The 21,648-nt window shown below is 39.7% G+C and overlaps 1 protein-coding gene across 1 annotated transcript in view; it reads right to left on the bottom strand.

The window, feature by feature from the left end:
• stk32c (serine/threonine kinase 32C) overlaps positions 1-21,648 on the bottom strand; it is a 215,596-nt gene that overhangs the window by 80,098 nt on the left and 113,850 nt on the right. The gene's annotated exons all lie outside the window — the stretch shown is intronic.

Below are 21,648 nucleotides of genomic sequence, written 5' to 3'. Positions count from 1 at the left end.
GCAATTACAAATGCTTTTGTATTCACATGTTTATTTATTTAGTTTACATTGCAAAAAATCTGAGAAGTAATGCCAAATCTGACTTTATTCAACACAAAACTCCAAAAATGGACTGGACAAAATTATTGGCACCCTCAACTTAATAATCAGAATCAGAATCAGAATCAGAATCATGTTTATTGGCCAAGTACATTTTCATATACAAGGAATTTGTTGTGGTGTTTAGTTGCTCTCAATGTACTTTAACTGAAAATGTGCAATATATCACAACAGTTTAGGATCAAATAAATAAATATAATGTAATATAAATATAATAATAAATATAATACATTTTCAAGTGTTCATTAATGGGTAGAAGTCCCTTAAAAATAAAGAAATACAAATATCTGAAATTAATTGCTTCCTGTAACCATGAATGATGTGTCTTACACCTCTCTACTGGAATTTTGGACCACTCTTCTTTTGCCAACTGCTCCAGGTCTCTCACATTTGAAGAGTGCCTTCTCCCTACTGATTTGAGATCATGCCCCAGTTGTGCCATGGGATTAAGATCTGGACTCATCTCGGACACTTCAGAACTCTCCAGTGCTTCGTCTTAACCATTTCTGGGTGCTTTTTGAAGTGAGCTATGGGTCATTGTCCCATGTCCTCTGACGGAGACCCAGCTTTCTGGCACTGGGCCCTACAATGCGCCCAAAAATGATTTGGTAGTCTTCAGATTTTCTGATGCCATGCACACAGTCAAGGCATCGGGTTCCAGAAGCAGCAAAGCAACCCCAAAACATCGGTCCAGCTCCACCATATTTGCCTGTAGGGACCATGCTCTTTTCTTTGAAGGCCATATTTTGTTGTCAATAAACTGCTTTACCAAAAAGCTCTACTTTGGTCTCATCTGTCCACAGGACGTTCTCACAGAATGATTTTGGCTTCCCCAGGGAGGTTTAGGCAGGCAAACTCCAGTCTGGCTTTTTTATGTCTCTGTGTCAACAGTGGGGACCTCCTGGATCTCCTACCATAGCATCCCATTTCATTCAAAAGGTGACGGATAGTGCGAGCTGACACCGTTGTACCCTATGTCTGCAGGGTAGCTTAAATTTATTTGGAAACTGTTCTGGGTTTATATCCACCATTCAAACAATCTTTTGTTGCATTCTGTCACCAATGTTTCTCTTCCTTCCTCATCCAGGGAGGTTTGTGACAATGCCATGGACTGTAAACTTCTTGATGACACTGCTCACAGTGGACACAGGACCATTAAGATCTCTGGAGATGGACCTGTAGCCTTCAGATTGTTAATGCTTTTCTACAATTTTGGTTCTTAAATCCTCAGACAATTCTTTGCTCTTATTTCTTTTCTCCATGCTCAGTGCGGTATATACAGACACACAGCACAAAGGTTGAGTCAACTTGGCAGTTTTGATATCAATCTGTGTGTCATCAGCATAACAGTGGAAAGACATCCCATGTCTGCTGATGACTCGTACGATATCCCTGTCTCCTGTGGTGTTCCGCAAGGGTCGGTCCTCGGGCCCCTTCCTCTTCATTATGTACATGCTCCCCCTCGGACGTGTCATCAGCAGACATGGGATGTCTTTCCACTGTTATGCTGATGACACACAGCTTTATATCAAAACTGCCCCAAGCCCCACTGCAGCCATGACATGTCTCACCGCCTGTCTTGGGGAGATAAAGGCATGGATGAGCAACAACTTTCTCCAGCTTAATAGTAGCAAAACTGAAGCCCTTCTTGTTGGCACTCCACACCAGGTTCAGTCATCCTCCTTGACTCATCTCACCTTCGACAGCCAGGTCATCCCCCTCTCCTCCACAGTCACTAATCTCGGAGTTAGGTTTGACTCTCACCTGAACTTTAATGATCATATAAAACACCTGTGCAAAACCTCTTTTTATCATCTAAGAAACATCTCCAAACTCCGCCCCACTTTAACCCTATCAGATGCAGAGAAGCTTGTCCACGCCTTTATCTCTACAAGACTGGACTATTGTAATTCTATTTTTCACTTTTCTATGGGATCACTGGCAAGAACATCCAGTAGCTGCAATACATCCAAAACAGCGCTGCCAGGATTCTGATGAAGGTCCGGAAATATGAGCACATAACACCAATATTACACTCACTACACTGGCTCCCTGTCTCTTTCCGGATTGACAACAAAGTACTTATAATCACCCATACATGCATAAATGGACATGCACCTCCCTACCTGCAAGAAAGAATTATTCCCCAAACCTCCAGCTGCACCCTCAGGTCTTCAACAGCTTGCTCCTCCGCGTCCCCAAAACCAAGCTCCACACCATGGGCGACCGAGCCTTTTGCTCGGCAGCGCCACACTTATGGAACAGCCTCCCTGTCCACCTAAGGGCAACGCAGACGCTGGACTCCTTTAAAGTTGGACTTAAAACGTTTTTATTCAGGAAGGCATTTCTGGCCTTGTGTTAAATCTTTTCTGTTATGCTTATGTTAACAATTTCAATTTGTTTTAATTGTATTGTATTATTATAGTTAATTTCTAATATGTAGGCACTATGCTCCATTTTAACTGGTTGCAAATGTGATTTCAATATTACCAGCATCTGTGACTTAAATAAAGATTAAAATGACATGCTTGAAATACAATTATTTCTTACAATTTTGAAAGGGTGCCAATCATTTTGTCCAGTCCTCTTTTGGAGATTTGTGTGGAATAATGTCAGATTTGGCTTTTCTTCTCTGCTTTTTTTAATTGTTCCAATGCAAACAACAGAAATCCACATGTGAACACCAAAGCATTTGTAATTGCGATTTTCTTTTCTGGGAGAATTGGTACATTATCTGACAAGTGCAGGGGTGCCAATATTTTTGTCCATGACTGTAGGACGTTCAAGACTGGTACTAATATTTGAGGATTTCAAAATACAATAATGATACATTTAACTGTTTTAACAAAAACATAAATATTTTACCCAACATTTAGCATAGTAATTGAAGAGTTCTTATCAAGATAGAATATAATGTTGTTTAAATACTGCTAGTTAAAAACAAAGGCTCTCTTTTACAGACAATACATTATAAAGTACATTAGTATGTTATTTATTGTTGTTTGATAGCTAACACTGCTTTCAATGTAGGCTATTTACTTATCCAGTTCATCTTTTTTAATTCGATACAAGCTATAAGAATTTTTCAACCACCATTTTATCATCCTGTAAAGGAGTAATGTTAAACTATGCTGTCAACACGGATGAAACTGAGATGAAGGGACAGGGGTCTGAGTCAGCATGACTCAATCATAGTACTGTTCTAATTAAGTCTTCTTTTCTTCTTCTTCTTTATTCCACCCTTTTTTGGTGTCGCTTCTGCTCCTGTGCTTGTGCAATATCAACACTACTCCAACTCCGTCCTGATCCAGTTCAGTGCTTGTGTCAAAAAACATTCTTCTTTTCCTGTTGAAATGAATAGGGGAGCAAAAATTGACCACTCTTCTGTATTTGAGTGCTATTTGTAAGCAGTGAGAGCCACCTAAACTGGCTAGCAAGAACTGTTCTGAGCTTGAATGGACGTGTGAGTCACGCGAATATTAACCATTACCGTTAGTTACTGTCTACTGACCAGTCGCTTCAGGGTTCCATGATATTATTGTGATCAACATGGCTTCTCTTTAAACCCCAACTCCACATATATGAGAAAACACATTCATGAAAGATAAAACTCACTGACATCAGACAGATTATCTATAGGACTTTTTTAGTTCTTTAAATATGTTAATAGTGTTTTAATATTTTTGTTTTGATGTGACCTTTTGTCTTGATTTCATGCAACAGAGACAGATGAACACATTGTACGTACATGCTTCATCTGATTTCACACATTTCTGAAAACTTTTAAAACCATACTAACATGGTAATTTCATCCAGACTGGAATGTTATTGAAACTAAGTTGAAATAAAATGTAATTCTTTGATTTGAACTCTTGAACTGTATTCCAAAATCCCAAGTACTTTTTAATATTCAGAATTTTAATCATGAGCAATCCTTGACTATTGTTTGAAGAAAACTTACCAGAAAACATGAATATTCAAATTAAATGAGATTTAAAGCCTACAAAATAGGCCTAACCTGTGTTGCCAAAAGTTGCAGTGTGGTGGACAAACTGTGCAATGATAGCAATTATGATATAGTTGAAGTATCTATCTCCAGCCTTCTTTTTTAAAGAAAAAAAAGTCTGCAATTAACATAAATCAGCCTGCCTATAATATCGTCTAGCCAATCTATCAGTTAGGCTCTTATGACAACCAACACCGCTGCAGGAGGACAAATGCATAGACGAAGGGATGATTGAATGAACAATTTCTGTTAAATATTTAAAAAAAATGAAATCTGGTACTTTTTATTCATTTTGTTTAAAACTTAATGCATTCTCTACAAAATGTCCTGGACAAACTTGTAGTTACTCCCCAACCTCTCATGCTGCCACAACATCTATGTGAAAATACAAGAGCAAAAAACTATAAGAGCAATATCCTTTAGTAGTTAGTTTAATTTCTTACATGCACTTATTAAATACAATAACTTGCTTATAGGTGATTGCATGCTAACGTATCTAGTATTTAAGCATTTCCATAAAAAAAAAAAAAAAAAAACGTGCAAACCATACAAAACTCCCATTTAATTCATGTTGCCATGCAAACCTTCAAAACTGCAAATTGGTATTTATAATCTGTGCATGTTCATAAAATGTGTCCTCATCACGTTCTTTATTTGGGCTATATGTATAGTAGCATAGTAATACTAGCCTGACGATGTCATACTCATAATTCTAGTCAGAATATGAGTCTGATACTGCTCCATTGGGCTGTGATTATGGGGTGTGTTTCAAACTAAATGCCTCTTGGCTCAATTGGATATACCTAGAACCAGTCAGAGCAACGTAGTATGACCATCGGGGCCAGCTGATACATTAGATTAGACTTTTACCGATCTTGAGTAAGGACGGCAAAAACATATTTTCGATCAACAAATTACCTTGATAGCGTGTCTCTGTTCCTTTTTCACAATGAATGCGCTGTCAATGTCTTCTTAAACCGACTTGAATCCCCAAATTTTTGCTTTCCAGCGGCAGCCAAGCGTTGGTGACGTAGTTGATAGCATTATGGTTGATCATCTGTCCATCATCGTATAAAGCCCGCCCTGACAATTTGATTGGTCCAGCAGAATCCGGCCTTTGCCAGACCGAACTTCCAGACCTCAAATGTTGTGGGTGGGGCTAAGTTCGGTCCGGTATCCAGGCTATAGTAATAAATGCGACCCAATCTCATTTTGTGGCACAGGAAAAGTGCATAGATTTTGATATTTTCAGATCATCCATATGTAGTATTAAAGTAGCATTATGTAGGAATTGTACTTCAGGGTTATGGTAAGGAATAGTAGTTTTACCTTAAAGTAACAGCTTAAAAAAATGTTGGGGCGCTACAATGACGTTTAATATGGAGAATCGCCTCCGTGCCATTGCTATACCAGGGTCCGTAGGCATATTATTGTGTTATGTATGTTTACTTGAAGCTGCCTGGTTACTACTAGTTCTAGTAGTACTACTAGAACTAGTAAGTAGCTTATTTGCCGTCTTGCTTTGTCTTGTGTTGCACTTGCTTGATGTTTGACTGTGTTAGGAAAGTTGTTGACTCACGAGTTTGTCATAGTGTCAAAGTAAGCTCATTTCAAGAGGTTTCGCTAGGTTTAGCCACTAGTACCTCGTTAGCGATTAGCAATTCCTCCAAAATGCCACTTTAAATTGCATATGAATCAGATATCTGGTCTTGCAACTCCTGTGTAGCTGAATAGGGAGGCATTTCCCAGAAGCATTGAGGTCAGACTGAGGCTGTAACGTTTTTACAGAAGTTTGATATTTCCCGGCATGACCGAAAGGTCGGGGTTAGTAAGTTGTTTAATTTATGGCCTTTTTCGCTCCTATCATTTTGTAAATGAAAATAAATGGTAATTGTTAATAGAAAACATGTAATTTTGTTCAGATCTCGTGTGTTCTCACGACACAATGTGTCTCAGGTGTTGCGTAGCAACCAATTACTTGCTAACTTCAAGTGATCAATACAAAACACAATAACATACAGTGATCAATACAAAATGGACAACATGGCTCAGCTAAAATGGTTTTAATTTACAGTAAATTATCAACACAAGTGATTCAAACTATAGTTTCTAGTCTTCATCATCACTTTTAATAACAAGTTTTTGCTGCTTCAGGTGGGGGTATTACATCAAGCAGGATTACTCAATTAGTCAGGGTAAAAGGAAGGTTTTGCCAGTGGAACTAGTCATTGTTATGTATTTGTTTAAGTATGGCCACGCTGATACTTCCTCAAGCTGAGATACGGGAGGTTTATCCTTGACGACATTGACACTGTGTGAACATTAAGCAACACCCACCCTTTTGCATAAAGAAATTGTTTGTAGTTTCAGTAGTTAACAACCAAAAAAATGGCAAAAAATAAATTTAACTACTTGAATTACTGTGCAAAAATAAATGTAGTTGAACAACTAGCAACTTGTTTAATTACATGTAGTTCACTACTCCACAACACTATATTAAAGAAACTGAGAATTTTCTACCTTGTCAAGTAATGGTATTCAGAACATAATCCTGCTACAGTTTGTGTTTCTGTGCACTGGTTGTTTGGGCCTATTTGGGACAAAATGTCCAGGGATGTTTTTCACTCACAGTCCACTTTGGTGGTGAACTGTAACATACACTGGATAACTTAGCAAATGGTATTATCAAACAAATAAGAACAACATAATTGTGAATGTAGATTTATTTTTGTTTCAGATCCAAAACCGATCTCAACACCTTAAGTTAACATGAAAGTAACCATTTCTAAAAAGAACAGCCAGTAAAATATTCCTCATAGAGAAGTCAGAAACACTCGTCCTCTGTTTTGCTGCCCTATTTTTCTTTCCCATGCTTATCTTGGATACGGTCTTCACTTCACTGGCCTTTTCTTTTCTGCCCACACAGGATGGATTTTCAAAGTAAATGAGTAACCTTTCCTCTTACAGTATTCACCTGGTAAATATATGGGAAATTATAATATATTATTGGGTAATTACCATAGGTAATAGGTAGGTAAATACAGAAAAAAAACCAGCTGAAATACTAAGACAAATCTTCCCCTATTACCTCTCAACTTAGTACCTTGTAGTTGTGATAACTCAAATATAATTGCGTACATCCTAGGATGGTACCGTAACTTCCTGACTATTATCCACAGTTCATACATTAATTTGGTAAAATTTCTGCAGCCCTGCAGTTTATACTCAGATGGGGGCTATACATGGGAATTGCAATTGTGAACATTCTCTTATTAGCCTAATATGAACAACTCGCTGACTACCTACCTAGCTAATGCATGTTAACAATTACATTTTTCTTAAATTGCCTTGAGTTTCATTCGAGAAAGTGTAGCTGTTCAGTTTAGCTAGCTAGCTAGTTATAGTTAGGTAGCTACGTGGTTGTGCTATGTTTAAGCTTAAGCTGTGACTGCAAGCAGAGAACATTTGTTTCAGCAATGTGTGAGTGGAGGCAGTGTAAAGGTATGGAACGGCAAGCACTTCAAAAACATGCGGCTATTAAATAATGTCATAGGATTAATAACCATTAATTAGTGTTCAATTTCAAAATGTCAAGTTCAAAATTAAACTACTTATTGATGGAAACTCTAGTTGTAACACTGTGCTACAGTCTTAGCTGGCATTGCACTAATAATGTATTACATTTACACTACAAAGTCTATGAAACTCATGAAACAACGTGGTCAATAGAGGTAATACGAGTACTTTGTTTTCATAAGATGGCTTCAGTGGATATTACTGCAAGGACAGACAGGACAACTGTTTATTCATAAAGAATTGATTTATTTGAAATAATAAACACTAATTATCAACTAATACTGATCAGGTATAATCAGTAGACTACTGTGTAACAATGTTATGATCAAGGCACAAGTGAAATTGATAACAGGAGGTAGTTGTAGAAGGTAGTTGACTGTATGTTCAAGTATGAGAGGGAGTGTATGCGTACGGGACAACGTGTTTGTGTGTGTAGCGTGTGTATGCTTGTTCGTGCGGGTGTGCGCAGCTGCACACTGAAGATAGAGAGGGGGAGTGAGAGAGAGACTATCACACAGGTAAGAGACGTATGCTGTTGCAGTGAAAGGTGTGAAGATAGGTGGAGATTACCTGTGAGGTTGAGCAGGGAATTATATATAGTCTGGGCTATGGTGAGGGAGTCCCTACAAGTACAAGAAGCTGCAGGATACACACCAGCTTTGGAAAACAACTTTTTGTAGCATTTTAATTTCCAACAGGTTTCACTAGTTATGGCACATGTTAAAACCTAAACAGACCTCTTTTTGTTTAGAGATTGGGGACTCACCAGACATTTTTAGGTACACATCTGATGGTACACATCTGAACAGCAAAATGTCCAAGGCACTCTGAAGGAGTTTCAAGCTTCAGCAGTTGAGATTGGAGAAACTCTGCATACAACAACTGTTGCCTGGGTTCTTCACCAATCAAAGCTTTATGGAAGAGAGACACTGTTGAAAAAAAGTATCGACTACAGTTCGCCAAAAGGCATGTGGGAGTCTCCATGGTCAAGTGGAAGAAGGTTCTGTGGTTTGATGAGACCAAAGTGGAGCATTTTTCAACAGTGGCTCTCTTCCATGAAGCTTTGATTGGCTTGAAACTTCTTCAGAGTAGTCATAGCTGTCTTGGTTGCCTCTTGTAGTATATTGTTGTAATGGTATGTTAGTCGGGGATTATGTTCATACCTGGCAACCTTATGAGTGTTGTGTGATCGCGAGATCTGTGTCTTGGTGTTATTCAGTAAACGTTACATGCAAGGTGTTCAACACGAATCAGCCTACGAGTACTTTTATTCATGTACTAAAAAGTACAACATGGTGTCAGAAAGGGATTTTTCTTCATCCACGAGCGAATGCTGCAGTAAGCTGTAACCCTGTGGTTGAGAAAAGGAAAGTATAACGCGTGTTATAATAACTCAATAAGTACCTAGCAGTTCGTGTCTGTTGAATCTCGGAAAAAGTTAGCAGCTAAGCATGGAACAGTTCAAGCCGCTCGTGCTCACCGGCAATTTAAGCGAAAATTGGCGACGCTGGGAGCAGCGGTTTAAGCTCTATATGACGGCTACAGGTGCGGACGAGAAGGATGAACCGGTGAAAACTGCTATCATGTTGCACACCGTCGGAGAGGATGCACTTGAGGTGTACAACACCCTCAACGTTGAAACAGCCGGCGATGATGAACCAACGATGGACGAGATTATGGATGCATTCAGGTTGTACTGCACACCTAAGAGAAATATTGTCTTTGAACGCTACCAGTTTTGGTCTCATTCCATGCCTGAAGGACTCGCTGTCGACAAGTTTGTGACTGAACTTCGTCAGAAATGCAAGAACTGTGAGTTTGGTGTGGGTGAAGATGATATGATAAGAGATAAACTTGTGTTTAGTGTGCCGAATGCTCTCATGAAAGAGAGACTACTAAGAGAAACAGGCTTGACTCCAGACAAAGCTGTTAATATTTGCAGAGCTGCAGAAGCTGCGAAGTCTCAAATGCGTGTAATGGGAACAGCGCAAACAGAAGCATCAGTGCAGGCACTAAGCAAGATGGCAGTTGGTTCAGAGAAATATACATTTAGCAAAAAGAGAATGCAAAGGCCACCAGATAGAGCACTAACACTTAATGATGCATGTAGGAAATGTGGAGGGACACACAAGCCAAGACAGTGTCCAGCTTTTGGAGCTGTATGCCACAAATGCAGCAAGCAAAATCACTTTGCCAAAGTGTGCACTGCATCACAAGACAGGCTAGGCTCTGTGAAAAGGGTCAATCAGTTAGAAAGAGAAGTCGAGTCTCTTTTCATAGGCACTGTGTCCTGTGCTGAATTAGGCCACACAGCTCAACAAGCTGACAGAGCATGGTACACCACAGCCAATATCAGAAACATTGCTGTTAAATTTAAACTGGACACTGGGGCAGATGCAAATGTACTGCCTATGAACATTTTCCAAAAGATCCCAGGTCCCAATCAGCTGAAGACCACCCCAGTAGTTCTCGTTGCATATGGAGGAGCACGCCTGGCTCCAGAAGGCACAGTGAGTTTAATATGTGAAACCACCAAGCACAAGTCAGGTCTGCAGTTCTTTGTGACAAAGCACTCCACCACTCCCATACTTGGCAGAGAAGCGTGCGAGAAACTACAGCTGGCAAAAAGAATGGACATGATCAGAGTGAAGGCACCAGCCACGAAAGAGGAGCTGGTGGAAGCCTATCCATCCGTCTTCAGTGGTCTAGGACAGTTTCCAGGGATACATCACATTCACATTGACCCCAATGTGACCCCTGTAGTACACGGCTGCAGGAAAATTCCCATCGCTGTCATGGACAGATTGAAAACTACACTGCAAGAGCTTGTTGACAAAGAAGTCATAGAACCTGTGACTGAGCCGACAGAGTGGGTCAATAGCTGGTCAGATTAGCGGCCTCAAGTCTGAGTTAAAAGGAGATATCAAAATGCTCAAAGAAGAGATAAAAAGTGATATGAGAGAAGAATTGGCCAAGTTTAAGCAAAATGTCAACCAGCAGCTCAACGATGCAAGAACAAAATAAGAAAATAGACGAGGTAACTTCAAGAATTGACGAAATAGAGAAATGGAGTGCAGAGGCTGATTTCGCCCTTCAACAAACGATAAAGGGACAACAGAAACTGGATGACAAATTAAACGACTTGGAATCTAGATCCAGACGAAATAATCTACGTATTCATTGTGTGCCAGAGGGAACAGAAGGTGATTCAGTGACGGCATATGTGAGTAAACTGCTCCGTACAGAGCTCAACCTTCCCGAGGAGACTGATTTGCAAATACAACGCGCCCACAGAGCATTGGGACGCAAGCCAAATCCAAAGGACATACCACGGTCAATCGTTATTAACTTTCTGCAGTACAGTACCAAATAAATGATTCTCCAAAAGGTATGGCAACCGGGGGAAATAATCAGGGAAGGAGAGACACAGCTGTATTTTGATCATGACTACACAGCCAGAGTTTTGCGGCAGCGCAAGGCATGCACCAATGTCAAAAAGGCACTCAAAAGAAAAAGCTTGAAATTCAAAACGCCGTTTAACAAGATCCGTATCCATTGGGAAGAAGGATGGCAGACGTATGACGATGCACATGAAGCGGCGCTGGAGCTACGGAGGCGGGGGCTCAGCGTGGAGCTACCAGAGAGGGAGACATGAAGTGGAGAGCTACTGGACCATCTAGACGTAATCACATGGTAACCTTGATAAATGTATATGCACCACCAGACAGCGATAAGCACTTTTTCAAATCATTGTTTGATGTAATTGCACTGGAAACTGAAGGTGTCTGCCTAGGTGGGGGGGGGGGGGGGGGGGGGGGGGGGGGGTAAACGTTGCCTTAGAGGGTTTAGATACAACTAGTTTAAGAAATACTAAGAACAAATTGACAAAATGAATCAACACAGCCTGGGAAGACATGGGTATTTTTGATATTTGGAGATATACTCATCTATTTGAAAGGGACTATACCCATTATTCAGCTCCACACGCATCATACTCCAGAATAGATTATTTCTTTATGCATAAAGCAGACTACTATAGGGTGGAGGAATGTAAAATAGGGGTATCACATGTGTCTGACCATAGTGCAATGTATTTGACAGTTCAACTAGATGGAAGGAAAAGGAATACGGTGTGGAGACTGAATGTAGGTATGCTAAATAACCAAGCAACTGTGGAGCAAATTAAACTAGAATGCGTTTTGTGAACGAACTGCGAGAGTGTGCTTGCTCTGTTGCGGCCATGACCTTTGACGTTGCAGCCATAACATCCCACAAAGGATCAGACATGGGAAGAAAAGTATTAACAGTCTGAGTAATGTAACCAAATTTGAAGCATTTGATAGAATTTGCATTTGAGAGAACAAGTGCCTTGGAATTGGGGCAGGTTTCAGTGAAGCACAGCTGCAAGCCAGTTCAAAGACACCATTATGATGTCACAAAGCCGCAGGTGTCAGTGAAGCACAGCTGCAAGCCAGTTCAAAGACACCATTATGATGTCACAAAGCCAGAGTTCTGCCATGCAAGTCTATGGGGAAAAAAGGTGATGAAAAAGAGGAATAAAAAAAGAGTGGCAAGGACTACCGCCACGAAAAGATATAGCAGGTTGCACCGGTTCGGGCCGGACGTTTCGGTGTTTGAACGGCGTCTCTATCTTAATCGGGCGAGGCCTGATTCGTCGCAAGAAAAACACGGCAGAAAGGAGAAAAAGAAAACTTAAGAAGAACAATAGTTGTGCTTGTCCTACGGGCAAGCACACTAATTAACCCTCTAGATCCCATAGCGGCCGCCGACGGCCTTCTTGTATTCTCCCATAGCAGCGGCGGCCGGCCGTAACTTTTAAAGACACAGTGTTTATACTACAACATTAATATATGAAAAAATACCCCGCTAATGGATAGATTAACATCTTACTTTTATTTTGAAACCGGAAACTGGATATGCTGTCATTGGCTTTTTTGAAGTATTTGCTAATTTAACCTCGCTACTGACAGATCGCCTGAAGATAACAGTGTCTCTTGGAGTAAAGGCTAGAAATCAGAGACGTCTACATCTGTTCTCACTGGATGATACCGTATTTTTGTGCACCAATGACGACGACAAATCACGTTTGTATGACAGTAACGATCCTGTTTGAGAAGTCTAAAAAATAAAAAAAACGTATTCATATAGAAATATAAGTATCCTCCTGTTTATTTCTAACTAGCTAACTCGCCAGTAACGTCTTCGTATGGCAGTAACTGAGAAGTGTTGGTTTACAAATAGCACCAGCCTCATCGTATACATAGACCAAAGTCATAGCTAGATCAGTGATGTTTGAATAGATTGTAAACCCATGACACTTTTATTAGCAGAGATATGTAACATTGAATAATTGGTCTTTGAGGGACGTTCAGTAAAGCTCATTTTCACGTTACCTCACTTGTGGAAATGGCGGTCAATTTGTGACTTTCGCAACCTAAGAAGGAAGCACCCGCGTCTGTCGGTGAGAGCTATTATTTGCACAAATAAACGACGTGGGTAATCGGCTGTGTTTTCTGGTTTTCAGAAGAAATGTCTTACAATTTCTATCGTCATCTCAATTTCCATGACCAGTTTGCCAGCTAACTTGCTAGCTATCTACATTGACTGAGGTAATGTTAGTCTGAGGAGTTCGTCTGGAGTTGGTTGATAGCCAGCTATTGACTCAGCCTCATCACTTACTAAACTGATCAGATTAAGATAAATAACATGTATAGTAAAAAAAACTTTATCTCTTCTAGTATTTCAAATCTCTCCTTTGTTTTGAGCTGTAAGCTTATGGTAACAACAGTAGCTACAATCAATAGCAAGGTCATCATTGAATATTGAAAACCTCATATTGAAATGGTATTCAGCAGATTATTTGACAGCCAACTAGTAATATGTTGTGATGTTAAATTTTAAGCTTGTACTGCTTTTATGCTGTAGAAAAAAGCTAATCACAGTGAAATCAGGACCAAGGTATCGGACATCACTACTACATAAAATGTATAGTAGATGTGATATAGCTTGTCCGTATGTAGTACACACTGGGATATTGAGCTGATGTTGTGACATAAAACAATTGACATAAACATGGATGAAACACTAATGACTGCCACTGAGATGGCTTACAATAATAGGATAGTTTTTTTCTTTTATGTGTCAGAATGTCGGTTGTTCCAGCTCATCTGAGGGTAGAGAAATAAGTGAGGGTGCTGTGGCAGCAAAGAGAAGTGAGGACATGGGGGGAGAGGAACAGCGAGAGGCCTGATGAGCATAAGGAAACTTCAGTAGGACATAGTAGGTTTCTCACTGACAGAATTGAAGATGAAAAGTTGTAAGCTTACAAGTGGTGGTGTTTGTATAGGTAGTCTGACATTACAGTCTGTAGTCTATAGTAGTATGACATTAGATCCATTAGGCCTACTACCCTCTATCCCGAACCAAGATCAACTGCCACACACCCCTCTATGCCTGTCTATACATTGAATGCTAAACAGTATCCTTTCAGGAAGTCACAGAGACACCAAATCTTAATACCCCATCTGACAGGTTTCTTAGGCATATACTGTTTCTAAAGTAACATGCCGTCAAATGTAATCATGGCCCCACCCACTGAAAGATTTTACATGGTCAAAGAAGTTTAAGGACGTTCTCCTGGAGGACACACAGTGCAGTTTTTTCCGATCACTTTTAAACTTGTGTCAACACCATGTTCACTTTTTTCAAACTCTTCACACAGTGGTCTTAACAGACACACACCTCGGCATATCAGTTAACTTTTGGTGCAAAATGCCAAAACACTCCACCCAAAAGTGAGATATGCTGCCGTAACTTAATTAAATGTTCTCTCTCAGATTACAATGACCTAAAAAACATAAATAACTTGAAGCATTGCCAATTGCATATACAGTATAACATGTTGCATTGCATCTTGGAAATACATCAATCCAAGCCAAGTATCTGAAGACAGTGTTCATATGTTAGTTTGCTTCTCACAAAAAATGTAATTGCATTCATCAATCACTGTCTTTCACTGGTAGCCCATGATTAACATTTAGAACAGTACTGTAATAGTGGAAACAACTCTTCAGGGACAGCTACATCTATGCTTGCCGAGATAGTAGGAAGTCTGCAAGCCAAAAAAAACTAGATAATCGAAATAAACTTTCTGCTAAAGTAAGAATACTTTGTCTAATTCAAGCATATAACTTCATTTGTCTGTCCAAATACAGCATCTTTACATCTATAGTAATCTAAACTAGAATGCGTTTCGTGAACGAACTGCGAGAGTGTGCTTGCTCTGTTGCGGCCATCAAGCACAAGCAACTACAGTGGCCGAGTGCGCATATGTTGTTGAGGGGCCTCAGAGACTGATATCTGAGAACAAAATCTGTATAGTACTGTGTTTTCTGTGTTTAGTACAACGTTGAATGCAGGTTGTAGGATGAATCTGCCAGCCGTCCAGTGTAACCATCTGCAGTGACACTGAATAGACCTTTTTGTTAAGCAGCACTTTTACTGTATAGCTAGAGAGCACGTGTATCACATTGGTTTATAGTTTGTCAAATTAGTTCTAGTTATTGGTGTTCGTTGGCATAAAAAGTTAGTGTCTCTTATAAGCCTAGTTTGTACATCTGATTAGAGCTAGCAACAATGAATTGCAGATTAAGGGGTCCCCTATATCAGTCACTGCATGAAATGTGGGATTTACGACAGTATTCGACCCTGTGTATTGCCGTAGAAGCCCACATTTGTGTGAAAGGCCCCCCACCCTGTCCCTTGACCAGGCCTAGGTTTTGTTATGTTAAGGCGAGACATGGCAGGTGAATAGGGTAAAATTTTTAAATACAAGGGATCACCATGAAACTTTACCAGTTGATTACATACATCATTATAAGAAAAAAATGTATTACAAGTTTTTGAATTTTGCATAGTTAATTATGCTAATTAGGCGGGATCTTATTAAATATGCAAGTTTTTGCATATATTTCCGGTACATGAATCTTAAACTGTGATGAAGCCAGGACCAAAATTCTTTTTTTATTTTGTTTATATATCAAATGACAAAAAATCCCCAGATGGATTTTAGGATACCTGCTTTTATGACCTGGGAAATCAAAATATACTATCCATGGCCTTAAAAACTCTATTTTCGCCATGATTTCCAGGTAAAATGACCCATAAATCTGACCAGGAACAATTTATAAATAAATCCGTCTGTAGATGTCTTCATAACAATGCTATGTGTGAAACTGGGAAGTGTGGTGTACCTAGGTTCTACATAGGCTGAGAAATGTGTACCTAAAAATGAAAAATCACTCATTTTGAGAAAACCGCATTTAAAGACAACACGTGACGCACTGAGCGAATCACGTTAGCAGGAAAGCGCCGTCAGCCAATGAATCCCTTCAGAAAGTCAGGATTGGTTGTTGAAAAGAAAGGAAATGCCCATATTTGGATTACACAGCCTTCTTATCGAGGCTCAGAGCTTTAAAATCATAGCAGACATGACAAATGTCGTGTAAAAAGACGAAACGCTGAACGCGGTTCAAGGGTGAATTCTTGGTTAATTTAGGAGAAAATGGATGCCGCGGCTGAACTAAATGCAGTGAAAAAGACACATAAATGTGTAATTTTGACGTTTTCTTTATGGTAGTATGAAAGATAACAAGTTAAAGAGGCAAACTAGCCCAAAATCTCAAATTTGACCAGGGCATGAAAAAAATCGATACTTCACCTGCCGTGTCTCGCCTTAATTGAATTGACCTGGATTGAAAACATTTTTTTTATCAGTTCTCACCACACAACGACATCTCATCTTTGCTCCTTGAATGTCCAGTGGTGTAGTCCAGTGTATACGCAGGTATACGGAGTATACTCACTTATTTTTCAGTCAGCATTGGGTATACCCACTTCTCAAAACAGGGTGTTTATCCTGTGCTGTATGAATAAATAAAACGTATACCCACTTCTCCAGGAACCACTACCACTGTGAATGTCGATATGTAATGGTATGATGTTATTAAAACTTACTACGTGTAAAAAAGACTAGAAATTGAACGTTTATTATTCGAGTCTCAAGTTTCTAATGTTTACGTGAACATAATTAAAACGTCACATAAGTCCACTAAACAATTCCCAATTCGCACGCTCCAGTAACAGAAGAGAAATACGCCAGAGGAGGGAGGAATGATAAACCAGGTACTTGGTCGCACCGACGAGCTTGATCCTTACCAGCAACGTGGCTAAGTGGTTAGACACAGGTATACAATACCATTAACCTGAAGAGGGCAGGTTCGAAGCTCGCGCAAGATTTCAAAATCTACCTGAAAAGACACAGGATAGATATTCACGAGTGGCAAACATGTCCCAAGTTGCGAAATGACTATCAATATCAGAGTAAGCCCGACTCTGTATAATTACATGCCAAAAGTGAATCTCAAGAACATTACAGAGAGGTAGCTCCGGAATATAAGTGGAACAGCCTCCAAAGTACATTGCAACCCTCGAACTCTGAAAATGAAAGGCAAAGCAAAGCAAGCATCGTAACATCCCCGAAATCAAAACCCTAAATACAGAACTCTGAAAACGGAAGGCGAATCAAGAAACCCTAAAGACAGAATATTGATTAAATTATTTTTAATTTCGTTTTTATGGGGCAATAGCTGTAAATGGGAAGGGATACGTTTTGTCAGTTGAAAGCTGACCATTAGACAGAATCTCATTCCGTCTCATCACAAGACGTTTTAATTCAATTCCTTGTCGTTTTCAACCAATGGCTGCAGCAGGGTGTGTGTGGCTAGACTGCTGACAGTCAATATGCTAATAAGAGCATTTCGCACCTCTGTCAGCGGGAGGTGTGAATGCTAAACACATCGGCCCCCCTCCCCTTGCAGGTCCCTTCCCGGGAAATTCCGTCAGTATGCGGCAGACGGATATTTCGGGGGAATGTCCGCGATCAGCCAGGAATGGTGATCATTCGCGGCTGTATCACAGCGTATACGGGCCCGATAATCTTGCTTTTCGTGCAGTGAGTGTTCATTTTGGCAGCTATTTTAGATTCAGTCTTAAGACAAAAATGCATATTAGTTTTAGTCACATCTAGTCATAGTTATCCTTCTTAGTTTCAGTCTAGTTTTCGAAAACTGAGCACACTACAACAGCTACGCTTTGTCCAGGTACATCCTCAAACGTTTTTCAGTTAACCTTATGATTCAAGGTCTCTCATGAATCATTACTCCCAGGACACGGGTTAATGTTAACTCACGCTATCGGTCACGCTTAATCCTCTCCAACTACATTAGCAACAAAATAAACTGGTGAGCTAACAAGTTAACCATTCTTTCAGTATAGGTCTAGGCAGGCTTTTAGCTAGGATTTTTTGAGTGGGGGTCCATTTTGTAATTGAACCTAACGCGGCGAAGCCCCGGTGACCCAGCAAAACTAGGGGGGTCTGGGGGCATTTCAAAAAGATTTTTTTTGAAAATAACCTTTTAAATAGTGTCCTCTAGTGGGTTTTAGGAAGACAAATTAACAAATTTAGATTTATTATATGGCATAAACATATTGAAGACATCCGCTGAGATTTTGTTTTGGATATGTGTGAAGCAGGAGCACCCTGACCTGGGAGAGAAAGCTTAGGAGCAGCTATACCCTTTGCCTCTACATATTTATGTGAGGACTCCTTCTCTGCAATGACTGTGATCAAAACAAAGCAGAGAAACAGACTGTGCCTGGAGAAGAGCCTAATCACAACAGTTGCCTCCCTTTTTTTGAAAATAACCTTTTAAATAGTGTCCTCTAGTGGGTTTTAGGAAGAGAAATTAACAAATGTAGATTCAAAATATGGCACAAAAATAAACATATTGAAGACATCTGCTGAGATAGGTGCTAATTATAGTTAATGTCAGCTATCCTCTGTTCAATTTTCAAACTCCCTCACTATATGACTTTTTTTGCTCGAGCAATATTCCATGACAAATGATACGATGCCAACGTGACCGTTTCAGAGTACTTCGTACATTTAAAAAAAAGCCGAGTCTGTTTCTCTGACTGACGTTTCAATTCAAAGTATGTACCTTGTGCTTGCACAGCTCTGTGCCTTTAGGAACTCCTGGGCTATGTTAGCATTGTGTGTGGAGAGAAGGCGCTGAGGCTTTAAAATGCGACAGTGACGTCTGGCATATTAAGCAGAGGGGTTTTCCATTTCGCTCCGCAAATAATTCCTTCCATTCAGGCAAGAACGTGCGGTGTTTATCTTCATATTTTCGTTTAGCTTTACGCTTTGCTGGATCCATGGCATTCTTTTACTAGCTACTGCTAGTCTGGCTAGTAACTCTCTGCGACTGGGTGCACACATTAGAATGTTTCATGTTTGGAACATTAACGTTACTTGAAGACATCTCTCAAGATCGCGAGATGACACAATATACATGAATAAATACCCCATTCAAATCGGACAGCTTTTTGTCTGTATTTTTGTCTGTATTTTACAATATGAAAATTCTGTACACCAAGAGAAAAGTCAGTGAGCAGCACTCGCGCTGGAGCCAAGCCACACGTCAGCCGGCAAAACCCTGCATGCGGCTCGCCACCCCTAATAGCGGTAAACTGTTGTTTTACGTGTTACAACGTGATTACGCTCATTAACGTTTGAACAATGTTGAGAGTTATTGTGAACACGTTTAAAAAAAGTTTGACTGAGTGAAAAAAGGGACGAAAAACTTAAGGCGTCTGTAGGGCGTCTGCCTAAAAGTACTGCGTCCAATTTCTTATTATTTTAGAACAGTGTGTCCAAAAGACGCACGGATGCATGCCTAGCTAAAAGCCTGGGTCTAGGTAGCTTACGTTTAGCCCCGTACTCAGATATTACAGCTGCTTAACACAGCTAGGATAGCTAACGTAACCGTAGTAGGAATACAAGCCTTAGCTCACTATATCCACACAACTAAATTCATGAATTACTTCAAAGGTTTACTTCACAACTTGAATTAAGGATAATTATCCCCCGTTACGGCTAGCTGAAACTGCCAGTGGATCCTCCCGTGGATGGGAGACGTACAGGCAGCGGCATCTCCAAAGTTAACGTAACATTAATTTATATGTTAGCTGCTACGGCTAAGACTATCAGTTTCCATTACAATTTCAGTCAGTACACTGAAAATGCTGCCATTCAACTCACCGTAACGAAGTGGAAATACGGTAGCTAGGTTAGAAACGGTAGTTACTCTTTTTCTTTTTCCAAGTTGAATTGAGAGGGACAGAGAGTAGAGGTCCCTTGGATTTGGCGCACGTGTCAGTGAAGCTCAGTGAAGCACAGGTGCAAGCCAGTTTAATGAGCCTATTATGATGTCATAATGCCTCAAAGTTCTGCCATGCAAGTCTATGGGGAAAAAAGGGGATGAAAAAGAGGAAAAAAAAGGAGTGGCAAGGCGTACCGCCACGAAAAGATATAGCAGGTTGCACCGAAACGGGCCGGACGTTTCGGTGTTTGAACGGCGTCTGTACCTCGAACGGGCGAGGCCTGATTCGATGCAAGAAAAACGGGTCATTGACTGCATTTGTATATAAGCATAGGGGCAGTTATCCACAGTTTGGTTCACATAGTCTACTGGTATGCTCGATGGGTTAAGTGTTTTGGGAATGTGTACATGGTATTGAGACGATTGAAAATGATTGGAAAAAACTGTAAAACAAACTTTTCCATTGGTTTGTACATACAAGTTTTGTGTGGCATGATTGCCAGGTGTGATAAGTGGTACAGTGGTTAGTGTTGTTGGCTAACAAGTATCTGTCCTGGGTTCAATTCCTGGGCAATGAAAGCTGATAGTGTAAATCACTTTGGATAGACATGTTTGTTTTAGTTCACTTTTTGGGTCACTTTGTCTCATTGATGGCCCATGACTTTCATATGCAGCAGTAATAGTGGGAAAATGTCTTCATTGACACCTACAGTACATCTATAATTAACATGTATGTACATTTTAACGCAAATGCTGTACTGCAGTATAGTTGGTAGCAAACAAAACAAAGATGTGAACTAAATACATTTATGAATACATCAGAAAAAAACTAAATCTGTCTTATGTCAAGTGTATAATTTAATTTGTCTGAAAATACAGCATCTTTCCATCTACAGTGATCTAATTGTGTCTGGTTAAAAAAATAAAGTTAACTGTTTTGAACAGAGTATCTAAATATCTTGAAAAAAAATGCTGTAGTTGCACATTTTGCTGGTGGTAAACATTGACTGAGACAGGTATCCATGAATTTTGGAAGTGGTCATTGACTGCATTTTGTATCTAAGCAATGGAAAAGTATCCCATTTAGATTAGTCTACTGCTGGATGTGTTAAGTGTTTTGAGAAAGAGTACATGGTGTTGAACCAAGTGTGAAAATTATTGGAAAAAACTGTAATGGTCTCACTTTCTGAAGCTTGTCACCAGAGTCTACTATCCCTGGGTTTGAACAGGGTAGGTTTCTGCATAACTCCTCTTACTTATTTCATGGCATTGGTGTCTGCCACATAGGACACTTGTAAGGCTGGATCAGATGAACAGTAGTCAAGAAAAGAGGGTAAATGATGGATACCCATGGGGATGTTTATCCTCACAAACACTTTCACCTCCTCCACAAATGTATTGCACCAGGATGCTTTTGAAGAGGCATAGAGTTAGGTGTTTTCCACCAAATTAGCAAAAATGTTGGTAATCTGTACGGTTAAGTAGTGTTAATATTTTAATATTTATTCATTTATGTACAAAATAAATAACAAATACTAATTAAATACATTAAGAATATATTAAATATAATAACTACGTCTGCTGTACGGTTCAAAACTTATATGAACTTTAGGGTGTATGTAAAGCTTTGTATTTTAATATTTGTAGAAGTCACTAATACATATTTGATTTCATATTAACAGACAATTTTCAAACAAAACAAACTTGTAATTGTAATTTTTC

This window comes from Sprattus sprattus (assembly GCF_963457725.1).
Source record: "Sprattus sprattus genome assembly, chromosome: 12".
Lineage (NCBI taxonomy): Eukaryota > Metazoa > Chordata > Actinopteri > Clupeiformes > Clupeidae > Sprattus > Sprattus sprattus.
This window is presented reverse-complemented; position numbering and strand designations above follow the sequence as displayed.